We start from the raw sequence: 21873 nt of genomic DNA, 5'->3' as shown, positions 1-21873 counted from the left end.
GGCTGGAGCTCAGGGTTATCAATTTAGATCTTCAGCAATTATGGCTCTGGATCAGGGACTTTCAGGTATGGATCCTCATGGACAAAATGGCGTCCAAGCCCCACATGAACCGGCAGAGGGACACCAGGTCCAAGTTCTTTATGTCCAAGACATGGCTACTGGGGCCCTGGACAAAGCCCGACCTGGCCCCTCTCAGGGCCGAACACGTCTTGGGAAGGGGATTGCATCTGGATCTCTTTGCCAAGATCTCCAGCAGGCCCGGCCATCCGATCTTCGGCATGTTTGCATCATCAAGCAATGCCCAACTCCCCAGGTACTTTTCCCATTATTATCTTCCAGGGGTGGAGGGAACGACTGTCCTGCAGATTCCATGGCAACAGAGTTTCCTCCCCTCCCGATCATTCTGGCAACCATCTGCAAACTGCTCCAGGAACAGGCGGAAGTGAGCCTCGTGACCCCGTATGGATCACAGAGGCCCTGAGTTGCCGATCTGATGAATCTCTCCTGGTCTCCCTCGAGGGAGATTCCTCTGCATCGGGTGGCCTTGCACCAAGGGGTCCTCCAACACCCGGACCCTCAGTGGTTGAAATTCAACATTTAGCCCTTGAGCGCAGCATCATGACACAGGAGTTATTCTTATCACGGGAAATCTCTATGATTCAGGCCTCTCATTGCCCGGCGACCAATCGCATTTATGATTCTACTTGGAAGAATTTTTCCATTGGTGTAGAAGGCGACAACTAGATATCTACAAATTGACCATTCCTCAGATCATAGATTATCTTCTAGATGGTCTGGACAGAGGCCTGGCCCCTGCGACTATTCACAGACAGGTGGTGGCACTGTCAACATTACTCATTTGTACTGATTTAGTTCCCTTAGCTCACCATCCCAGAATACGAGCCTTCATCAAGGGTGCGTGCAACACCAGGCCTCCCATGGTACACATGTACCCCTCTTGGGAATTGCCTTGCGTCCTTCGCGCTCTAACAAAAACACCTTTTGAGCCCATACCTACTGTTCCATTGCGGAACCTGTCTCTTCAGGTTGCGTTCTTGATCGCCATCACGTCAGCCAGACGTATCTTTGAGCTGGCTGCTCTCTCGGTCAGAAATGACCTTTGTATCTTTCACAGCAATCGGGTGGTTGTTCGTCGGGGCCCCGCCTTTCTGCCCAAGGTAAACTCGGTCTTCCATAGAGCACAGGAAGTCATCTTGCCAATTTTTTGCCCCAATCCTTCCAATGACTTAGAGTGGCAGTGGCGCACACTGGGCGTCCGCAGTGCACTGCAGCATTACATGAAGCGCACAGAGCCTTTTCGTAGATCTGAGGCCCTATTTGTCTCCTTCTGTCCGGCTTCTCTGGGACAGAAGGTTTCCACTGGCACTATTGGCAGATGGATCAGGGCCTGTATCGCGGAGGTGTCCCAGTCCTCTTCCCTGCTGGCTCCAGCTCATCTTTCTGCCCATTCCATTGCAGTGCTGCGACCTCTGTGGCATGGGCCACTCAGGCGTCCATTGAGGAGATTTGCAGGGCTGCAACATAGTCCTCGTCTCCCCATTTGTCTGCCATTACAGGATCGACCGCTTTGCTGCAGCGGATGCCTCCTTTGGTTGGAGGGTCCTTCAGCAGGTGGTCTCCGGGGGCACTGTTCCAGCCTTATCTATTTCCCACCCATCAGGACAGTGAGGCTTTGGCATGTCCCATTGGTGGATTCTCCATCTCCTGTACTGGAAAAGGGGCGTTGTCTTACCTGAACGCCTTTTCTCAGTACGGAGATGGAAAATCCACACCCACCCTTTAGGTCAGTTCAGTTAGGCCAAATTTAAGGGTTTGAGAGCCAACACCTCGTCCATCTTCAGCCACTTTCACCCTCGTCAAGACTGGATCTCCTAGCAAGAGGGGGCATGTCAAGTTTGGCTACTTGGTCTCAAGAGCAGGCAGACTGTAAAAACCCATTGGTGGATTCTCCATCTCCGTACTAAGAAAAGGCGTTCAGGTAAGACAACGCCCGTTTTGCATGGTGTGAGGCTTAGCTATCTCTGAGACTCCCTACTCTAAATAGAATTTTTCTTCTCAAGAAGTGCCTGCAGGGAATACATGCTGAAATCCTCATTCCTTGTGAAGTATTGTTATAGAATAAAATAGTCCCAGCACTATTATATTAAATGAACCAGTCACATACATATGAAGGACAAAGTTAGGAAACAGAACACAGGAGATATAACTATATCAGTGCACCTTTTCCTGTGTAATGTTTTAGATTCCTTTATTCCATATAAAGTGAATTATCTTAGTCAATCAGTGTGCCATCTGAATTTGCTTATGCATGTCATTGGCATTGGCATCTGACTCTTGGGATTCCAGCAGCGGTTGTATGTTGTAATCTTACCTAATGCATTTTTTCTTTTTATATGGTTTGTTAGTAGTTTAAAGTATATTTGCCACGGTAATATGGTGGGATGACTCAGAGATGTTCTTTCCCTGTGGAATGCTTTCTTACCAGAAATAAAATCTATACTCTCACTCCAGGCATTTAGAAAGTTGTTGAAAGAACTTGGCTATCACCTATCACACTGTAGAAAGGAGTCTGGATGGCTTACAACAAAACAGAGCATAAAACCCATAGAAAAATGTACCAAGTTGGCAGAGCAGAGTTTTAATGTTCTTCTGGAAGGCCAAAAGAGTGGGGTAGCCAATCTCACCTCCAGGGATAAAATGTTTCACAAGGTGGAGCCTAATAGCAGAGAAGTATCTCCTCCCAGACCCTGCCAATCAAAATTCTTGAACTGACGGGCTCTGTAACGTGCCCTCCCTGCTGGACCCGGTGGGAAGTGTCAAAGTAATAGGGACGAGAAAGTTCCCCAAATAAACCTCCACCATAAAGGACACCATAAAGTTTGTAGCCAACACCTTGAATTGCACCCATAAGCAAACTGATATCCAATGCAGATTCAGCAACAGAGATGTTACGCTGGTAGCCCTATGGGTGCCCATAACTGTCCACGCTTTCACATTCTGCACCAGCTGAGCTTCCAGATACTTTTTAAGGGTATACCCACGCATAGTGCATTACAGTAGTCCAAATGGAGATGCATATAATATAGCAAAGGCCCTTCTAGCCATGACTGTTACGTGCTCCTTGAAGAGGAATCATGAGTCCAGGAGGACCTCCAAATTACACACTGGGTCTTGCTGGGACAATGCAACCCCAGATATGAGATGCACTTAAGGTTCTGATGTACACTATTATAGTTCTATGACTGGCAAAGTATTGTTTAATTCTGCTGCTCCTTATTAGGTATTAAGGTTATTATTGTTTTATTGTGTAGTATATTGCTGCTGTGAGTTGTTTAGAGACTTGATGATTTATGCAGCCAAAAAAAGCTTTAATTGATAACTAAATAGGGCCTGTATAGTTTTAATTTTGAAATAAATTCTTCTTTTTGACACTGTTTCTCTTTTAATATAAACATGGACTTAGTATATTACTATATATTATTTCTAATATTTCAGATTTTAACTTAGTGTCATTTCTTTTCTCTGTGATAATGGAAGTATCCGCGGCATGCCAGCAACTGGTGTGTACAAACAAGCAAAGCCCCATCTGTGGGATGCAGGCAGCATACAAAACCACGCCCCCTCCAGTCCGCAGAAAAACCTCTTTCCATGGAATCGGTCCCTGGTGTCCAAAAGGTTGAGGACCTCTAGGTTAAACACCCCCATGAGTGTCTGAGTGAAGACAGCACTGTAGCAAATGAAATTTTCTCCACAGAAGAAGAGATCAGGAGATCACCAATTTGTGTTCTGGATTGCTGCTCCTCATGAAGAGACCATACAAATTGAATTTCTTGTGGTCGATCATGAGCTGAGCATCTTAGGAATAGAGAGAGTATTCATTGCTCTCATAACTGCTGTGTAGTTTTTATGGACATACTATATAACCTGCAAAAAAATCTCTTTTTCTCAAACATTAATTTACAACTTAAGAGAGATCTTCCAAGGACATATCAGACCTTAATTTGCAAATTATCAAGAGATCCACACTTTGCCCAACCACAGTATCTCTCGGTCTCATGAGAGGACAGTAACTTTGGTGAACTTGATATAAAGACATGGCCAAAACAGGTTGGGTAGACAGTGATTTTCTACTTTATTCCTGTCTCAAGGAGGGAAGGAAACCATATCTTTGGGAGCATGGGAAAAAGCTCTAGGTCTTGACAACAGTCTTCATGTACGGTAATACAAACCATTTCTTGTTAGAGTTATGTTTTTCTTCTTAGAAAGCATGGGTTTTTCTCTGCGGTAACCAGCAATTTGTATTTTCTTTCTTAGCCAAAATTGTAGATGGACTTGTTTCCCACCATTTCCAAAGAAAGAGCATATTTCCAACCAACTTTTAAGTGATGACGGTGTAGTCATTAAGTTGTCTTAGATAAATAACTACACAAAAACACCTCTTTGCAGACATGGCCAAATGGCTTGATTCATGGGCCATTAAGTTCCTCCCTTTCTCCCTATATCCTACTGAGAAAACTACTCTGAATGGTAATCATCCTTGTTCAAGTATGTGTGTGGAAGAGTGGGGGTTTGAACAGCCAGCTCACCTTTACATCAGGCTGTTGTTTTATAAATGTCTGTATATATTCACATATAATAAACACATTCGCATCTGATTTTAAAGCAGTCCCGTCATATTTATCTGTAGGGGGCTTGCAGGATAAGTCCCTCTGTCCTTGCCTTTAATCTACAAAAGGTAGCTCAGAAATGTAAAATAGTACAAATTCTGGTTAGTACAAGAATCACTTTTGAATCACATCTAATATTTGAAACTCTAGAAAAACGGGGGATTTTTTTTATGCTTAATGTAAGCCTTTGAATCAAATAAATGAAGGGTCCTTGGTACTCTCTGAGCTTGGTTGGGTATTTGGGTAACGAAACGTCTGCCAGAAAACAACCAAGCTCAGAGAGTACCAAGGATCCCTCATTTCGACCCTGAGCTACAAATGCTCTTCTTTATTGGAATCAAACAAATTTATGGAATAGCCTTCTTTTATTATTTCAGCCCAACAATAGAATTAGTTATCTGCAGTTTGTGCATAAATAAAAATAGCATCCAATTAATTTAATGGTCTAATCTCCCTAACTCCAGATGTCTGGATTTCATTTCCCAGAATTCTTAGTAGTAATTGTATGGTTGTGAAATCTTGGGGCTGCAGTCTACAAATCTGAAAGGCAACCATGTCAGGGAAGGCAAATTTATTTAAAATATCTGAATCTCCAGCTTTTGGCTTTTCATTGAGGAGAAAGTCTTCTTCAAATAACTTTATTTTAAGCTTTTCAAAGATGAATTCTCCTTTGAGTCAAACTACTATTCTGGTGTCCTCATCAACATGCCTGTGTATCCTTCATAGCAAAAAATATGGAAGTGGTTTACCATGTTCTTCTTTTAGTATAATTTTTCATCTTCGTAGTTAAACCCACAACTCAGTTTTTCCTATTCAAGTGCTAGCCTGCTTCAACCCAGTTTAGCTTTCCAAGACAAGCCAAATTGGCTAACTGCTGTTATTTGGTTGATCTCACTCTATGTTGAAATGTCTTAACTAGTGATTTTAACTAGACCCTCTTCAGCGAGATGGGTGGCATAGAAGTTTAATGATAAATAAATAATCTAATGGAATGGGGGGTGGGTGGGAGTTGTGTGTATTTTCATCAGAAAGGATACTCCAGTTTGGAGGAGTTATGTGACTTTATAGCACTGCCTTTAATATTGCTGGCTTGGAAGTCCTTCTCTCACCTAATTATCCTACTTCATCTAATTTAGAAATGACAGTAAGCCTTTCTCTGTGCCCAAATTTAGTAACTAAGTTTTGTTCTGAGTACTGAAAGCACAAAGAAGAAAGTTAAATCTGGTCTTCCAGCATAAAGATGGAACTGCTGATTTTTTATTATTATTGACATTTGCTTTTTTGATATAAAAGCTTTAGGATTGACTGTATTTTTTGTATGTGTGAATATGTTTGTGTGTACAGTATTGTATCTGCCAGGGGGAAGAATTAATTCATGCATGCAATGTCAACAGCAGAACCTGTAGTATAGTTCTGTTTTCTATTTATGCAGTATTTTCATTTTGCAGCTGAACTACCAGTCCCCTCTCCCAAAAGTAACATTTAAAATTGCCAACATCTTGTGAGAATGTTTATTCTTGACAAGATTTTGAGAATCTCCTGTAAGAAGTTAAGATTTAAGAAGGGCTGGAAAGGTGTGCCTAGATTCAGAATAGGTTCCTGGTCCTGCTTTAATATGTTTTTTTGGGGGGAAAGGCCTGAATTGATCCATCAAAAAAAATTCTCAATTAGAAATTGGTTTTGTGTTTTAGAACCCATTAGATCTTGCAATCCTTCCAAACAAAAATCTACTCTTATTGATCATAGTACTTTTCATTTCAGAAATATAATTTACGAGAAAGAATATATCATTGTGATACCTTCTACTGCATGGGTGTCAAACTCGCCACATCACGTGACGTGTTGTGACTTTTTTTGCATTCTTGCCACATCACGTGACGTGTTGTGACTTTTTTTGCATTGTCGGAGCTGGGGTGGGCACGACCTCGGTATGATACAACCGGCCCACGGGCCGGCAGTTTGACACACCTGTTCTACTGGATCCATCTGCTAATATAAAAATAAAGACAAGATAGCATTCACCTTTCAATGCAGAATAAGTTCTTACTTTTTTATTTTAGGCGGTGTCAATTTGACTGCCAAGAAGACTTTTTTGTGGTTCTAGTGCTCAGCATGAAGTTAGACATGGGCTACCTTTAGTTTTCTGTGCAATTCTGAGAACTGAAGTAATAATTATCTACAAAGCAGGACAACATTTGAGGAGTTGGACTGGGAGTATGGTTCTCCTTGTTTGTCTAGATTTAGGTCACATAAATAAATAGATTTAGCTCAGAGCTTTTTATCATATAGCAAATAATTTATCAAAATAAGCTGTTAATAGGATTTTCCAAGTATTTACTTATTTTAAAGAAACGGTAGCAAGAGCTATATATTTTCATGACTTCCATTTTAGTGCAATTTTTGGTATTGGGTCTGTAGTTATATTAATTTGGAGGTTAAAAGGTATTATTTAGAAAAAAATAATTACTTCCTATTAAAGAGTATGGGATAACTGTTAAGGACAGTATTCTGCAGTGAAAATTCAAATATTGCAGTTATTTTCCACAATAAGAAGTTGTAATGATTTGTCCTTTTTTTCTGTTTGTAAAATGCCAACTTTATGAAACATGCATAGTGTACCTTAGATAAATACTAGACTTTAATTCAACTTCCAGAATAATCTTTTTGAAAAATATATACTTTCACAGCATTTAGTGTATTATCCACTGCTGTTTCTTTGTAGAGAACATCTTTTCAGAAGCTAAAATGCATTTCTTTCTGAATATAAAGTAGGTCTTGTGTACTTGGGATGCTTTGGAGGAGATCAGCAAGTTGTTACACTATAAGCATTCAAGAAGCAATATGTTAAGGGGTGGGGGAAACAGTAGCAGAGATACCTGCAGAGAACATGAGACATGCCCTCAAGCAATAGACAATAATTAGCTGTCATATTCCCATGTAAACTCTTCCAAGCATTAGTGTTTATAAAATTCAGAGATCAGTGGAAGATCATTCTCAAATTCCTCCTGCTGAAATTGTTTATGCCCATTCCATTTTTGATGTCCCTATATAAGAAACTTTGATGGAGGCATTTTGCCCAAAGAGAATTGCATTCTTTATCACAGTTCTAGTTTTAATCCAGCTCACAAAAAAGTCAATTGGAAATTTTAAACTCAGAATTAATAAAATATATATTAACAAAGTGATTTCCAGGATTTCATTCTCCAGATCATGATTGAAAATGATATGTGTAGTTTCCAGAATGGTTGGAATAGTTCCTTTCTGCTAACATTGGTATCTGGAGTGGTAATAGTTACCTATTATTTATAGATGTCTGATTTGATAATTATTAGGTTCTTGCTTAAGCTATAAAAAATTCTGAGACTTAATAACAATCCACTTGAGATAATGTATTAATTGTAACTATAATACTATATAAATATGAATGCTTTAGTTTATTTAAAATCTAATTTCTCTGCTGCCTAAACTAGCAATTTAATTTTGATTGTTCTATTTACTGTTTCCAGTGTAGATACGGTACTTAATTATGGAAGGTAACTTTTCCTGGTCTTATACACTACACAGAAAACATGAGTGGTGGCTGCATCTTAATGCTCTGTCTTCAAAAAAATCAATATCTTATTGACTACCTTGGCAAAATACCTAAATGAGAGGCCTAGAAGAATATGTTCTTGCCTCAATTTGAGTATCTCTGAGGCCATTATAATCTAGCCTTTACCGTCTGAGAAATCCCTACATTGCTGCTCCTTGACACCAGTCATTTGATATCAAGTCTTGTGAGGCATACAAATTCAGGAAATACATACCACTTGGCTACTGGAAAGATCGTCATTGTTAGCAAAGTACAGAACCTTGAAAGAATGCTCCAGTGTTTCTCCAGATCAACTTCTATCTAGTATAATTAAGACAGACTTATTCTGAGTCTCTTTCTGATATAGAGAATTGTCTCTAAAGTGGTCCTGTTTCTTACCTATGTTCTCACGGCCTGATAGATATCCCATCAATTCAAAGAGGATATAACCTGACCTAATTCTCGACCCATTAACGTAAGCTCAAGTGTATTTGTATTTAGATTAAAGGAAGTATTTTGAAGAAATATAGAAACATGATGAAAACGTTGACTTTGACAGTTAGTATTTCAAATTATGCCAGTATTACGTGAGTATTACAAAGTAACTTTCTGGTATAGTAATTAATGGATTTTAAACTTTTTGGATAATAATCTTCTGCAGCTGCTTAGCAAAGGATTTATATCCAGGGAAAAAATAGAATATAAAATGTTTGTCTTAAAATTATATGCTTAAATATTTATTCCCCATGCCCCCTGTGGTTTAGAATTATGAATTATAATATAGAGCAGAAAAAATAATTCCTCTTCCCATGTTGGTTAGTTGATCTGTGAGATAACTTTTTTCCTGTAAGTTTTTGGATGAGATGTAACAATTTCCCCAGAATATAAATCAGAACGGGAAGGAATTAATTTACCAAACCTGCTCATTTTTAGTAGAAAGGAAACAGTACTGGAGTTTCATGGTATATTTTCAGGTGCATTTCTCCCCAATTCTTATAGCAATGAGTCCCATTCTGTGAGATGGATAACTATATAAATATGGTATATTAAATAAATAAATAAAATCTTCATTTTGTACATGTTACATTGTTCACAACAAAGACAAAAGTAGAGCACACAGTTTTTCTCTAGCTTGACTTAGCCTTGTCTTGTATTCCAACATAAGACTCTGGTGACGGAAGAACTTTAATTGTATGTGGCTCTCTGAATATGCTACTAATTAAAAGTTCTGCCAACTTAACTTGAATGGGATGGAGGGAATGCAGGTTATCAATGAGTGCAACACTAATTAAAGTTAGTGTGTCTCATAAAACCAGTGGTGAGACAAGCAAAATTCTGCATCTTAATAATTAGTACATAGCGTAGGGCAATTTCTGTAAAAGAAGCTAAGTAATGGCATAGACAGGGAAAACAGATTATTGGTGTTCATAAAGGCAGCAGCAAGGTGGAAAATTGTTTCTATTAATAGATGTACCATAGGATTAAGTAATACCTGAGAACAGAACAATCACTTGATCAACAGCAGCAGTCAAGATAAAATTCAATTATTATGCTTCAGACAAAAGGGGCAGGCAAGTGTAAAAATATTTTTTAAGACTCATGCCAACTCAGTGTATTATTTATGAACTTAATTTATTAAGTTATTTATTTAACTTCCAGAGGAAATGGCTTTTGAGCATCACTTCATAATTTTAAAATAAAAATATTTAGAAATATTAAAGTCCAATATTAAAGTTCTCTTGAGACCTTTTTCTTGCATTACAGATAGTCCTTAAGTTATGATCACAGCTGAACAAAAAAATTATGTTGTCCCTGGAACAATGGAACCCAGAGATCAGATACAGATAGCCCTTGACTTATGACCACAATGGAGCTCAAAATTTCTTTTGCTAAGTGAGACAGTTGTTAAGTGAATTTTACCCCATTTTATGAACTTTTTTGACACAGTTGTTAAGTGAATCATTGCAGGTGCTAAATTAGTAATATGGTTGTTAAGTGATTCTGGCTTCCCCCTTGACTTTGTTTATCAGAAGGTCAGGAAAGTGATCACATGAGCCTAGGACACTACAAATGTCATAAATTGTATCAGTTGCCAAGCATCTCAGTTTTGATCACATGACCATGTTGATGCTGCAACAGTTGTAAGTGTGAAAAATGTTCATTAGCCACTTTTTTTCAATGCCACTGTAACTTTGAACGGTCATTAAATGAACTGCTGTAAGTTGAGAACTACCTGTATTAAATATTCTGCATTGTTGAACATCAGGAGAAATGCAGTCTGAAATTATTAACACACACACATACATGCCCTGACTGATCAAGCCAAGTAGACCTTCTTCAGAATTTCAGTCTTCCCAGTAAGGGATCAGGGTTCATTTGTTATAAAAAAGGAGAAACTGGAATTCCATGAGCCCTTACATTAACTGATAAACATCCAGCAAAGTCAATGCTTCCCAAATCAAAACTTTGATTAAACAAGCTATCTGGCCTTTTTCAGTTTCTTCCTCAATTCTTGTAGACCTGCTCAGTGAGAGTAAGATTCCAGAGACATTACTTTGTCCAAAAGAATCTTAACCACCTTTAGTAGGTCAACCATAGTTGTATCTACTAACATCTTACAACTATCCAACTGCGATTATTCGGTCCTTACCTGCACCCATTCTAGAATTTATAGTATTAACACATTTTTTTTTTGTCAGCTGCAAATGCTGCCAGGGAAGCTGTTGTTATAACTTGCTTGAATGCCATTTTGGTTGATAATGAAATTTATTCTTTGATAATAAAAAAAATGTACTAATCCCTTGTTTCTGCCTCCAACAATAACAATTAATATAGGAAGCAAACAATTACCTTGACGCAACAAATAAAGCCCTTAATTATATATTTGTATCTGCATTTCCCTGAAAATAAGACCTAGCCTGATTTTTTAGGGTGCGCCTAATGTAAGCCCTACCCAAACATAAGCCTGGGGGGACAAGACCAGCATAGGAAGCAGCGAGTGTGCCGGCACAAATGGTATCTGGCAGCAGCTGAAGCCTGTGCAGCGCAGGTAAGTCTAAGCGATGAGGCAGATGCTGGGGGAGGCAGGTGATCTGGACGTACTGCATGGCTACATGGCTTATGGGAAGCTCGTGGGAGCCAGGCAGCTGTGCAGTGTAGCCAGATCGCCTGCCAGACCATGTGCGGAATACCCTTTCTTGTGTTATACATACATGTATGTAAGGCAGCCAGAATAACCTTTCGAATCACCCGTGCTCTCCAGAGCTTTCTCAGCCAACAGAGGCAGGTTCTGAAAGAAAAGCAGGCCAGGGAGATGAGAAATCAGGATGCAATGGGTGACATTCAGATGCACATTCTCCGCTCCACTTCAATCTTGCCCCTCCACGCTGAGCATTGAGGAAAGGCGAAAGCGGAGCTCAAAGAGTGTAACCACCATTGATAAAGAGCCTGTCATCACCGCCATCACACCGTGTTTAGTAAAAGAATGTTCAGGTCTTAGTGCCTCTCCCTCTTTTCACAGTGCAGTTCTACGTGTGTTGATCCCTATTTGCATTTACTTAAGGCTTATTTCTCAGTAGATTTGTACACATATGCATACTCATGCACGCTCAGAAATCAGCTCTGAATTCAAGGGATTTATTCTTGAGTTAGGGTGTGGGAGGCTGGTGAGAGGATCGTGCAGTGGCACTGGCAACAGGCGGAAGCAGAGGCATGGGGCGGAGGCAGGTGATCCCAACGCACCGCCCCCTCCGTCCCACCTCTCTTGGCTTGCCCATGGCTGCACTGGGGCAGTTGACATGCCACTCAGTCCATCCCACCGTCTCTTGACTTGTGCATTGGGATTGCCTGTTTTGGTGTGGCTGCAGGCAAGCCAACAGATGATGGGATGGAGTGGGTGGCACATCGGAATTGCCTGTTTCCCCGCTGTGCCTCTGCCTCCATGCTCGGACTTACTTGCCCTGCGCCAAGGGGCCAGCAGACTGCAGCTGCTGCTGGACACCATTGCCCCCACGTGCTCGCTGCCTCTTGTACATAAGCCAGGGGGTGGGGCGCCCGGCCAGGCTGATCACTCTGATAATGTGTTTCCCCGAAAATAAGGCCTAATGAGAAAGCTTTAGAAATTGTAATCTTTTCTAAGCTGTGCTCCTTCTCTTTTCCCCTTCTCTGTTTTTGCTGACTTCTTTAACTTGACCTTTATTGAAGATTAATCTCATTAATTTTTCTTTTTCAGTTGTTCATATAATAATTTTATTTCTTCATTTTTTTAGGAGGTAGCTTAAGTTGCATGTCATGTGTACCGGCAATTAGGAAAGATTAATTTTAATTATATGTATGAATATATTTGGCTGCCTCCATAATGATTGTGATGGACAATAATTAAAAATAATAATATAATACATGTCACAAAGAAACATCCTGTAGAACAGACAAAATTCTGTAAGAGGCTTGCTATCCACCCCAAGGCAACAGAAAAAAGATGTATTTTTCAGGAGCTTCTATATGAAAGAAGAGTAGGAAATCTCTAGGGCATTCAGAGAGCAGGTGTGGCAACAGAGGAAGCTCACTTCCTGTGTTCTTGCAGATTAACTTTTTAACCAATGGAACTTGAAGCATGCCAGCTCTGTCCAGTTATATTGGATGGATAGATACAGTAACTGCTACAGATAAACAGTCCCCAGTGCCATGAAAGGCTTTGTAGGTGGCAACCAGCAACCTGAGGTACACTCAGAATCCAAATGGCAATTATTGCAGCTCATGAAGCAAAGTGCATATTGTGACATGCCCATTTCTGCCTGTATCATTGCATTTTGGACCTGCTAAAAACTATGGTCTTCAAGTATAACCCATGTAGAGTCAATTACAGTTGTTCATGCCTGAGCTGGCCAGGGTGTCAGTGACTGTCTTGAGGAGGGACCTTCTAGTTCAGGAACAGGCCAACCTGGTGCACAATAAGGACCTATGTGAAAACCTTTCTGGCTATAGCTGACACCTGCTTTTTGAGCAGGAGCTTCTAGTCAAGGAAAAAGCCCAGATTTTTCATTCATTAAAACTGGGGAAGTGCTACTCATCCTAGATTAAAGATGGAAAACTATATGGGATTGGTGGCTGAAATACCCATAGATACTGCATCTTGTTAGGACTTAATTTGAGCATGTGTCTTCCCATCCAGACTTCCAAAAACTTGAGGGACTGGACTAGATTATGACAGCATAATTTGGATGGCTTGGAGTTGAGATATAAAGTCAGGTATCATCATACTAATCACACCAAAACAATGGATGGCCTCTCTTGGCAGCCTTATGTTTATGTTGAACAAAAGGGTCACGGCATCAAGTCCTGACCTCTTTTCTTCTGTTAACACCAACCAGAATTGCCACAGAGAAAGGAGAACCCCACAATATCCAGAAGACTACTATGACTGATGATACTGTAAAGTGCTGAGAGGTCAAGGAGGACCATTCCAGCTTCACCAGAAAGGATCAATAAGCCCAAATAGTGCTTTCTCCATACAGTTCCAGCATGAAACTCACATGAAAAGACAGTCACTTTCTCCAGAGTCCTCTAGAGCTACAACCTGACCATCTTCTCAACAACATCCAAAAGAGGGGTTGTTGGAGACCAGACAAAAATTGTCCAGAACGGTTGGATCCAATGATTACTTTTTATTACTATAGCATTATTTTTTATTCTTGTGTTTTGCTGTACAGTAGCAGTGCTCTTTGATGCAATACAGGTATGTTATGAATGGATATGGTTGATGTCTTTTTTACCTGCTGACTTTTTTCATTTTATAAAATAGGAAAACATATATCAAATGGTAACATAGCATTTTGAGGGACTGGTATCTCCTGAAAGGCAGAGAAATATTAACTAAAAGTATTAATTAAAAAGAATAGGAATTCACATGCCTCTCTCTCCCCCCCCCTCCAGAAAAACCTTATTCTTCTTAGGATGAACAGCTTTTACAGAAAGCTTGGGTGGGAGAAATTTATGTAAGTAATAATTTTAAATGTGCAAGAGGTGTTGCTATTTTAATTACTAAATGTTCTAAGCTGCCTGTTGAGGAAGAAATATCAGATGGAAAAAGTCATTTCTAAATACTTATTGCCATATTGGGTAATCAGTGTTTAGCACTCCTAAATTTATATGTCCAGGAAAGAAAACATTAAGAAATAGCTCAGAGAGCATTCAACAGTGTATATGTGGATAATATTTTACATTTTACAAATAGATTAGAAATGTCTACCGGTATTCTTAATCTTACTTCATTAATATATGGAATTTGGCTATTCTGTGGTTAGTTTATTTTATGAATAAAGCATAGGTTATTGAATTTTGCAAAGATATCATATAGGATTTTGATTGTACTAAATTACTAGTTGAGAAAGGTGGGCAAACTTTTTAGATTTATCACTGGTTACTTATCCTATCGGCAGTTACCATCTATATTAAGGAATTTCATTCAGCTTCTCTAATTTGAGAGTTTACTATTTGACCCGATTGGCAACCTGGACGTTTTGAAAACCTTCCTGGTCCTTTCAGCATATGAATCTATTGGGTAGGCTAAACTGACCCATTGTAATGATTGTAGAATTAAAAAGAGCTTGATTTGAATAGATTCTTTTTGGCAGTTGTTGCGTCCTTGGCGGGAAAACAGACACGAGAAGCAGCTGGAGTTCTCAGGTTCTTTTATTCAGCGTTCAGCTTACAGGAAGATGGCTTCAGCTTCGCCCAAACGCCTCGCAGCCTCTTATATAGGCAACTCCCGGGTAAATGGGTTACTTTTCCCGCGCCAGCACCCGCGCATGCGCACGGCGCTGGCGACAGCCTGTCTGGTCCCGGGCAGCTTTGCACCTGCCCGGGACTGCCTGCAAACGCCCGAGCCGTTTGCAAAGGCTCGGGACATAACACCCCTTTCCCCCGGGCTAAAACTACTACCAACATACAACATTTATTTTATATGACATTTTGCTCCCCAGTGCTCCCACTGTTTACTGGCCTTTGCCTTGCCAGCAATGTTATGTAGTCTTCTAGGTACTTGGAGATTTCTTTGCTCTCTGTGACCTTCTTAGCTCTGGGTTACTGGCATAAGTCCCCTGACTGGAGGGAGGCGTGAGCCTGTTCTCTCTATTGTGTCCTGGTGTCTTCCAAGGACTGTGCCCCGATGCCTGGCCTGCTTGCTTGCCCACCGGGCTCGTCAGGCCAGGGCTTCTGTTACTTTGTGACCTGGTTGACCTACCTAGCTGTAGACCCTCAGGCCCCTTGAAGTGATAGCCGCTGCTGGGCGTCTCTGTAGAACCTCCTAGGTCAGTCCAAGACCTGTCAGGAGGCTGTCCATTCCCTGAACCCCATTCTGTGTTCGGGCTCGTGTGGGTTTCAGTACTTTCCCAAAACTCAGGTGTTCCCTGATTTGTGCTAGGGTTGTTGTAGTCGGGACTTGGTTCCTCGACTAACTCTGTGTATGTTTGACCCCATGTAGGATTTGGGGTAAGGTCAGGCCAACCTTGGGAATTGTGTGCCAGTTCTCTTGCGGGGAATGATTTGTTGGGATGCCCCCGGGTATCCTCCGTTGCTGGAGTGCTGTGTGATGTGTGTGGAAAGTGAGTATGCCCCCGGGGTGACTCCCTGGCTGGAGTAGGCGTGAGTGCCTGTTGTGTGGGTAAGCTCCATGACTTTCTTTTCGGAGCAATGCAGAACCTTGGGACGAGCCGTTTGTGGCTCCCTCAGTGGAGATGGGCAGTAGCTCTTGCCCTTCCCTTTGCTCCAAAGGGTCCCCCTCCCCCCCTGGAAAAGACCCAGGAGTCTCAGCAGAAAAGTCTCGCCTAGAGCGAAGTTGGTCGATGTGCCGACGCAGGACACGACCGTTGTCCAGGGCAACCTCGTAGGAGAGAGGACCTGTGATCCTGGACACAGAAGCGGGGACCCATGTATGACCAGGCCCGTAATTGCGAGCCCAAACCGGGGCACCCACAAGTAGTTGTCTAGGTGCCCTAGGATGTGAGGTAGATGAAGGCAGTCTGTCCGGATGCAACCGGTCAAGTCTAGTAGTAAGTTGGCGCCCCCAACGAAGTTCAGCTGGACTTCTCCCTGTAGAAGTGGACGGTGTGGTGCGATAAGAAAGGAGAAAGTCAGCCAACCTGTGATGCCAGTCCCCGTAGGTGAGTCTCTTCAAGGCGTCCTTTGCGATGCGCACCATGCGTTCAGCCATACCGTTGGTGGACGGGTGAAAAGGCGCAGACGTGGCATGACGAATCAGGTTTGCCTGTAAGAAAGCTTGGAATTCGGAGGAGGTGAATTGAGGGCCGTTGTCGGACACAATGACATCTGGCAGCCCGTGTGCAGCAAAAATCCCCCTCAGTACCTGAATAGTCTTTGCAGTGGTGGTGGATGAGACAGGCACAACCTCAGCCATTTTGAATGGCTGTCAACAAGGACCAAGAAGAACTGGCCCTGAAAGGGCCCAGCGTAGTCAATGTGCACCCTAGACCATGGGGACTGTGTTTCCTCCCATCTATGCACAGGAGCTTGGGGCATCTCTGGGCGAGATCGTTGGCACAGGTGGCATGCGTGTACCTTAGCTTCAATATCTTTATCTAAACCAGGCCACCACAAGTGGCTTCGTGCAAGAGCCTTCATACGAACAATGCCAGGATGACCCTCGTGGAGGGATTCTAAGACCCTAGTCCTCATTGAGGTGGGAATGACAACTCTGTTTCCCCAAAGCAGACAACCCTGAGAAAGGGACAGTTCGTTCCTTTTGGACCAGAAACTCTGAAACTCAGGACTAGGGCAGTGCTCAGGCCACCCGGACAGGACCCAGGAGCGGACACGTGAAAGTGTGTGATCTGTACCTGTTTCAGCGGTTAACATCCCTGGCACTAAGAGGGAGCTCGGGCAAGGCTTGGATTGATAGAATGTTGACAGCTGGCGCGGGGTCAGCTTCTACTACTGGCAGAGGCAACCTACTGAGGCCATCAGCATGGCCCATTTCTTTCCCAGGCTTGTGGAGTAATGAAAAATCATATGCAGACAAAAAATAGACCACCTAAGCATTCTAGGGGAAATGATGTGGGGAGTCTGCTTACGTGTGGTAAACAGTCCCAGCAGAGGCTTATGGTCAGTGAAGACCGTGAAATGCCTGCCATATAGAAAATCGTGGAATTTTTTAATTCCAGCAACAACAGCCAGAGCCTCCCTGTCTATCTGAGCGTAGTTGCGCTCGGCAGAAGACAGTGTTCTGGAGTAGTATGCAATAGGAACCTGAGTTCCATCAGACCTGAGGTGACTCAGGACAGCTCCAACCCCGTAGGGGGATGCATCACAAGCGATGCACACAGGAAGAGACTCGTTGAAATGTGCAAGAACACTGTTAGAAGTGAGCAAGGCCTTGACTTCTTTAAAGCAAGCCTCATGTGCTTGTGACCACAGCCACACAGCTTGTTTGTCTAGTAGCCTGTGAAGAGGCTCAGCTACACTAGCTTTATGTGGAAGAAAAGAATTGTAGAAATTCAGGAGGCCTAGGAAGGCCTGAAGTTCGGCCTTAGACTTTGGCCTGGGTGCTTGTAAAATAGCAGTTAGTTTGGATTCAGCAGGATGAATCCCAGCAGCATCAATTTTGAATCCCAGAAATTCAGTAGAAGGCACCCCGATCTTGCATTTGTCTTTTCTGAGCTTGAGGCCTGATTCCCTGAATCTTAACAGGACAGCCCTAAGTCTTTCAGCTAGAATGTGTGTGGAGTCTCCTGCAATCAAGACATCGTCAAAGTAGGGGCAGACCCCTGGTATACCTCGTAGTGTGTTTTCCATTACGCTTTGGAAAATCCCAGGAGCGACATTTACTCCAAACTGTAGCCTTTTTACTTTAAAGGCTCCCCTGTGGGTCACAATGGTCTGAGCTATGGCAGCATCATCATCAACAGGCAGCTGTTGATATGCTTGAGCTAGGTCAAGCTTTGCAAAAACACGCCCCCCCTTGAGAGAGGCCAGGATGTGACTGACCACAGGAACAGGATAGGCATGTTGCTGCAATGCCTTATTGAGTGTGCATTTGTAATCAGCACAAATGCGAATGTCCCCATTTGCCTTTAGAGGCGTGACAATGGGGGTCTCCCATGGGCTGGAATCAACAGGTTCTAGGATTCCTTGTTGGATTAGTTTGTCTAATTCAGTGTCAATCTTACTTTTTAAAGCAAAAGGGACCCTTCTTGCTTTAATCCTAATGGGAGTGACAGTGGGGTCTAGCTTTAAGGACAAGGTGGTCCTTTGAATGTGCCCAGCTGGGGGCTGAAAACATCTGCAAATTCTTTGCAGACTTCCTGTAGGTCGAGTGTTTGTAAGCTGTTGAGTCCTGTGACGTGTATCCCCAGGGCCTCAAACCAATCGAGTCCTATGAGACTCGTTCGTTCACCCCCTACTACTAATAAGTCTAGTGGACCTTCAAAGCTCTTGTATTGCACGTTAAGGGTGGCCTCCCCCTTAACACACACTCTTGAGTTCTGAAAATCTGTTAATACAATATCAGAAGGCCTTAACTTGGCCTTAGACCCACTACTGGAACAAATCTTCCTAAATGTATGCAATGAAATGATGGACAGGGCAGACCCTGTGTCTAGTTCCATAGATAATGGAACCCCTTGTAGCTTCACGTTGAGTGACAGCTTTTTCTTCATGGGCTTGTGTGTGCCTGTTCTACAGATGCTTCTTCGCGAAGCGCAAAAACCTACCCTATTCTGGCTGGGGAATCTGGTACCTTTCAGGCGTTCTTCTTGGGGTTGTGCCTTTCGTCGGCTCAGACACACAGCTGCAATGTGCCCTTGTTTGCCGCATGCCCGGCAGGTAGCGGAGCGGAACTTGCAGTCGGTTCTCCTGTGGCGACCTCCACAGCCGATGCACTTGAGCAGAGCCGAAGAGCTTCCCTTCTGGTTCTCTTCCTTCGCGGGGTGTAGACGGTCGACTTCCTCGTCCGGATCCTCCTCGGAGTTTCGTCGGACGTCTTCCTGGTGCACGGACGCACCCTCTGCACTGTTTCTGATCGGCCGCATGTTTTTGATGGCGCCGCCTGCTGCTTCTTCTGCGGTGACTTCCCTTAAGGCGTCTTGGAAGGATAATTCTTCCTTGGCAAAAAGTCTCTGTTGTAGCTCTCGATGCCTTAGCCCGCACACGAATCGGTCCCTCAGTCGTTCCTCGAGGTCCTTGAACTCGCAGGGCTTGGCGGCCTTCCGTAGCGCGGCGATGTATTCCTTGGCTGTTTCACCGGACCGTTGATCCCTCTGCTCGAAGGTGTGGCGCCATGAGATAACGGACACCTTGGGGTGGAAGTGCTCTTTCAGCAGCTTCTTCAGGTCTGCGTAGCTTACAGACTCTACTGGAACAGGTGCTACAAGATTTTCTGCGATTTCGAAGGCGTCTTGGCCGCAAACGCAAAGCAGGGTGGCGGCCTTCAAGCTATCTTCCCTCACTTGGTTTGCCTTGAAGTAGTTCTCCATTCTGGATACGTAGGACTCCCACCGCTCTGGATGTGAGACGTCGAATTCCGAAAGCCTTCCGATTTTCGCCATCTTCGGATCTTCAGGAGACGGGTCTATCAGCCAGCCTACCCCCGAATGCGCACCGGATTGGCGGGCAGCTGCCGAGTCGACGCCGTTCCTCTTTCGCCGCTCAGGACTCCTTGGGTAAGCTTACACTTCTTCCTTTCCAGGTAGTGCAAGGCATCCCACCTTCGTCGCCAGTGTTGCGTCCTTGGCGGGAAAACAGACACGAGAAGCAGCTGGAGTTCTCAGTTTCTTTTATTCAGCGTTCAGCTTACAGGAAGATGGCTTCAGCTTCGCCCAAACGCCTCGCAGCCTCTTATATAGGCAACTCCCGGGTAAATGGGTTACTTTTCCCGCGCCAGCACCCGCGCATGCGCACGGCGCTGGCGACAGCCTGTCTGGTCCCGGGCAGCTTTGCACCTGCCCGGGACTGCCTGCAAACGCCCGAGCCGTTTGCAAAGGCTCGGGACATAACAGCAGTACATTGCATCTAACCATTTATTTGATGCACTTGGTCCAGATGAAGTTGTTATTTCTGATTTGCCACGACAGTGAGAAATTTTGGAAGTTATCCATCAAAGCCCAGAATTTCTCAACCAGCCTGCTGACTGAGGAATACTGGGAATTGAAGTCCACTAATCTTAAAGTTGCTGAGGTTGAGAAAAAAACCTGATGTGGTTGTAAACCATGCTTGTCATGGAATAGCCTTATCCGTGCCCCCTCTAGGATCAAGAGAGGATTACGAGAAGAGCATTTGCACACAGAAATAGATACAGTCTTTAATGTTTTAATATATTATAGTACTTTTACACACAACATAATGGAAGCAGTTTAGTGCAACTGATAATATATTCTTGGAATTAAATAAATAAATGTAGTAGAGAAACACTTTACTGTTGGAAAGTGAAGAACTGATCACATGGTCACAGCTGGAACAAATGTAAATCATTCATTACATTGTTGACACTTAACTCTGGAATTCATCACAACTGTCAAAAATGACTGTAGATTTCAGAAATCCACTTACAGGTCCAAACATATTTGGGACCAGAATCAACATGATTATTCCCAGTGACATCTGCAGTAAACCACAAATCTATCACACTGCCACAAGGATCAGAGGAATGCTGTGGACATAATTTACTTGGACTTCAGTAAGGCAGCGTTGCTGGCTGTGGAATTCTGGGAGTTAAAGTCCTCATGCCTTAAAATTGTCAAGTTTGGGAAACACTGCAGTAAGGCGTTTGATAAAGTAGATCACAACCTACTACTTGATAAGATAGAAAAATGTGGGGTAGACAGAATCACCACCAGATGGATCCGTAGCTGGCTGACCGGCCGTACTCAGCGAGTGGTCCTCAATGGAACTGCATCTATATGGAGGGAAGTGTGTAGTGGGGTGCCCCAGCGCTCTGTTCTGGGCCCGGTACTCTTCAACATCTTCAACGATTTGGATGAAGGGATAGATGGGGACCTCATCAAATTTGCAGATGACACCAAGCTGGCAGGAATAGCCAACACTCCAGAAGACAGGCTTAAGATACAGAAGGATCTGGACAGACTTGAACACTGGGCACTAACTAACAAAATGAAATTCAATGGTGAAAAAAACAAGGTTTTACATTTAGGCAAGAAAAACCAAATGCACAAGTACAGCATAGGTGGCACTATGCTCAATAGTAGTAACTGTGAGAGGGACGTCGGAGTCCTAGTAGACAATCACCTAAATATGAGCCAGCAGTGTGCTGCAGCTGCCAAAAAGGCCAACACAGTGCTAGGCTGCATTAACAGAGGGATAGAATCAAGATCACGTGAAGTATTAATACCACTCTTCAATGCATTGGTAAGGCCACACTTGGAATACTGCATCCAGTTTTGGTCACCACGATGTAAAAAAGATGTTGAGACTCTATAAAGAGTAAAGAGAAGAGCAACAAAGATGATTAGGGGACTGGAGGCTAAAACATATAAGGAACGGTTGCGAGAATTGGGTATGTCTAGTTTAACGAAGAGAAGGACAAGGGGGGACATGATAGCAGTATTCCAATATCTCAGGGGCTGCCATAAGGAAGAGGGAATTAAG

General features: G+C 42.9%; 1 protein-coding gene across 5 annotated transcripts in view; it reads left to right on the top strand.

Moving 5' to 3' along the window:
* The window catches only part of GTDC1 (glycosyltransferase like domain containing 1), a 269468-nt gene that overhangs the window by 38042 nt on the left and 209553 nt on the right, over positions 1 to 21873 (top strand). The window contains exon 1 of one of the 5 annotated variants that reach the window (XM_039338238.1): positions 11288 to 11308. The exons of the other annotated variants lie outside the window; for them this stretch is intronic. The gene's annotated coding sequence lies outside the window, so the exon portion shown is untranslated. Of the gene's footprint in view, positions 1 to 11287; positions 11309 to 21873 lie in introns of those variants that run through there. 5 annotated transcript variants of the gene reach the window in all.

Source organism: Crotalus tigris, unplaced genomic scaffold, assembly GCF_016545835.1.
Source record: "Crotalus tigris isolate CLP2741 ecotype Arizona unplaced genomic scaffold, ASM1654583v1 scf7180000017694.5664430, whole genome shotgun sequence".
Classification (NCBI taxonomy): Eukaryota; Metazoa; Chordata; class Lepidosauria; order Squamata; family Viperidae; genus Crotalus; species Crotalus tigris.
This window is presented reverse-complemented; position numbering and strand designations above follow the sequence as displayed.